This window comes from Martes martes (genome assembly GCF_963455335.1).
Source record: "Martes martes genome assembly, chromosome: 9".
Classification (NCBI taxonomy): domain Eukaryota; kingdom Metazoa; phylum Chordata; class Mammalia; order Carnivora; family Mustelidae; genus Martes; species Martes martes.
In genome coordinates this window covers 75452077-75455152 of record NC_137896.1, presented here as the reverse complement: position 1 = coordinate 75455152, position 3076 = coordinate 75452077, and the positions used below count along the sequence as shown (strand labels likewise).

Here is a 3076-nt window from a genome sequence, read left to right as displayed (position 1 = left end):
GAGAGTCAAGTATCATATGGTTTCACTTATTAGTGGAGCATAACAAATAATATAGAGGACAAGGGTAGATGGAGAGGAGAAGGGAGTTGAGGGAAATTGGAAGGGGAGGTGAACCATGAGAGACTATGGACTCTGAAAAACAACCTAAGGGTTCTGAAGGGGCGGGGGGTGGGAGGTTGGGGGAACCAGGTGGTGGGTATTAGGGAGGGCACAGATTGCATGGAGCACTGGGTGTGGTGAAAAAACAATGAATACTGTTACTCTGAAAATAAATAAAAAATTTAATTAAAAAAAAAAAAAAGAAGAATTTTCCTTACATTAACAAAATAGGTGGAATGTTCAAAAGCAGTTGAAGAAGGATGTTTCTTGTTTGAAAATAATTTTTGGCAGGTAGAATGTTTTATTAACTTCAAAATTTTATGAAGGTAATTTACAGAACTTTTACATGAGCATGTTTGTGGTTTGTTTGTTTTTTTAAGATTTTATTTATTTATTTGACAGAGATCACGAGTAGGCAGAGAGGCAGGCATGGCAGGGGTGGAGGGGGAGCAGGCTCCCTGCTGAGCAGAGAGCCCGATGTGGGGCTCGATCCCAGGACCCTGAGATCACGACCTGAGCCGAAGGCAGACGCTTAACCCACTGAGCCACCCAGGCACCCCATACATGAGCATGTTTTATTTGTAACAAAATCAATTACCAATGTTTCAAACTTTTCAATAAAACCTGTGAAGATTAAAATATAACATTGATTGAAATATGTATATTTAAACTGATTATAAGTTATATTTAATACTGTTTAGACTTATAAATCCTGAAATTTTACTTTTAAATAATAATATCTGACAAGAAACTTCTTGGGTAAATATGTACCTTTCTATTTTCCTGAATTGTTGGGCCAAGATATGCATGAAATTTAAATTCAAAGAAAGTCCTTTATCAGATATTTTTTCTAATTTATAATTTTTTACTTAGGTGAAGTCCTTTAAAAGTACATTCTTTCATTTTTAAAGATAGGTTTTAAAATATAAATGTCAGGGCACTTAGGTGGCTAAGGTCATGATCCCAGGGTCCTGGGATCAAGCCCCAAGTTGGGCTCCCTGCTTGGCAAGGAGTCTTTTTCTCCCTCTCCCTCTGTCCCTAGCCACTGTTCATTCCCTCTCTCTCTCAAATAAATAAAATCTTTAAAATAAATAAATAAATAAATAAAATATAAATGTCAATGGTAAAACCACTATGTTAGCCATCTATTTTTTTTTTTTTTTAACTAGGAAGTACTATAATCATTTTTCTTAGGGGGAAAAAAAAATCCAGACACTAACAGTCCACAACATTTCCACAACAAAGTACTGGTTGAGAGAGGTTTCTAAAGAACTGGGTTCTTTGAAGTCTTAGGGAGAAAAGTTGGTATGCTGCTTCACTATAGATGGATGGCATAGGTCATAAATGGGAGACTTCTGGCTACTGAGCCAATCAGAACCCAGTGGAATGACACTTCCTTCTATAGAGTTTATTTTCCTTCCTGTCACCCCATCCCTCAGAAATGCCACCATATAAAGCCCAGTAGCTTAGGTGAGCTTAGGTTGCAGTCTTCCCCTTGGAAAAGAAAGGGGGTGAAGAGAAAGCAAGGTCACTCCTGAGTCTCCATGCTTTTCCTCTTCTTCTCCTTGAGTTGGTTCTTCTGTATTCTCCCCCTCTTCCTCCCCTTCCTTCTTCTCTGGTCGTTTCTCACAAGCCTTTTCTGAAGGTGTCACTATTACTCCATTCCAGGTAGATATTTCAGAAGCAAGATGGTTGGCATCACTCTCCTGGCCAAGAATCTTCTGAAAACCACCATGTGAGACAATTTGGACCAGAGCCTGAGCTGTGTAAAACATCATGTCCTGTTGTTCCAGAGTCAAGACTGTGTGTACTCTGAAGTTGCCACTCCTACAGGGGTCAGTGATACCCACCGACCCTGGCAGGAACAGTGTTGCAGCCAGAATCTGTTAAGCAACACCTGTTATGCCATGTTTAGGGCCAAAGGCTGTCTGGTGGGATTGTTCATCAGAGCATAGTGCCCGAGTGTGTGTGAGGGGCTCAAAGCCAGGAAAACAAATTCTTGGCTCTTTTAGCAGTCTGATAAGAACTTTAACTGTGGACTGAGAAGCATTTTCCTCAAACCAAAAGGCATATCTGAGTCACTCTGCAACACCTTGATATCCAAATGGAGTTCTGGGTCCAGTTTTCAGAGACTAGGTGGCACTGTTGCAATGAAAATATTTGCCATAGCATCAGAAGAACTGATCCAAAGCCAGTTTCATTGGTCAGCATGGTCAAAACTTCGGAAGGATCCTGTGCTCTTAGGCCTTCCCTAGGGCAGCACCAGGTTCCAATGTTGGCAGAATCTTTAGGATTACCACCCCGTCAGCCACAATGTGTCCTGTAGTCATTGTTTCCTTTTTATATGATCACCCCTGCCTGACTTCTTCAATTTGTACTCCAAATGTCCTTGAAGCCACAATCAAATTGTCAATCATATTGCTTACTTTCATTACCAGAGAAAGGATAGAGGCCTGTTGAGCAGAATTAGGAGCAAGGTCCTGATTTCTCTTCAGCAAGATCTCACTGAAGGAAGTTTCAGCAGGCATTGGCTTGGCCCTGGGAAAGGCCATTTCACACAAATAGAAATAAAATAGAACATGTGGCACAAAGAGCCTGAATCCTTCTCCTGGGCCTCCTCAGGAACCAAACCTCCTGCTGCGACCATGGCCTCTGTCACCCTAAAACCCAAACAATGGAGGCCACAACAACGGCCCCTCTCCTCAGAGGAGCCGACCCTCAAAACCACCATGTTATCTTAAACTCAACTAAGGAATGCATAACTAATAGTGTGTCTTTATCTCAAAGATGGTTTGGCTGGAAAAGGCTTCCTAGGTAGTAGGGTCTTAATTGTTGTTGGAAGAGTTAAGGAATGGAATTACACAAAAAACAACCCTGATATTTTCATTTTGTGGACTGCTAGGTCTTAAGCGACCTAAAGGAGGAAGCCTCAGACTGTATAAACAATTATGGACCAATTTCTGTAGAGAAATAAAAT

At 40.9% G+C, this 3076-nt stretch overlaps 1 pseudogene across 1 annotated transcript; it reads right to left on the bottom strand.

The window, feature by feature from the left end:
• Window positions 1–1627: 1627 nt before the first annotated feature.
• LOC308348606 (interleukin enhancer-binding factor 2-like) lies at window positions 1628–2753 on the bottom strand (annotated as a pseudogene). The gene has a single exon. The product of its transcript is annotated as an interleukin enhancer-binding factor 2-like (transcript).
• Between the last annotated feature and the right edge of the window lie 323 nt (window positions 2754–3076).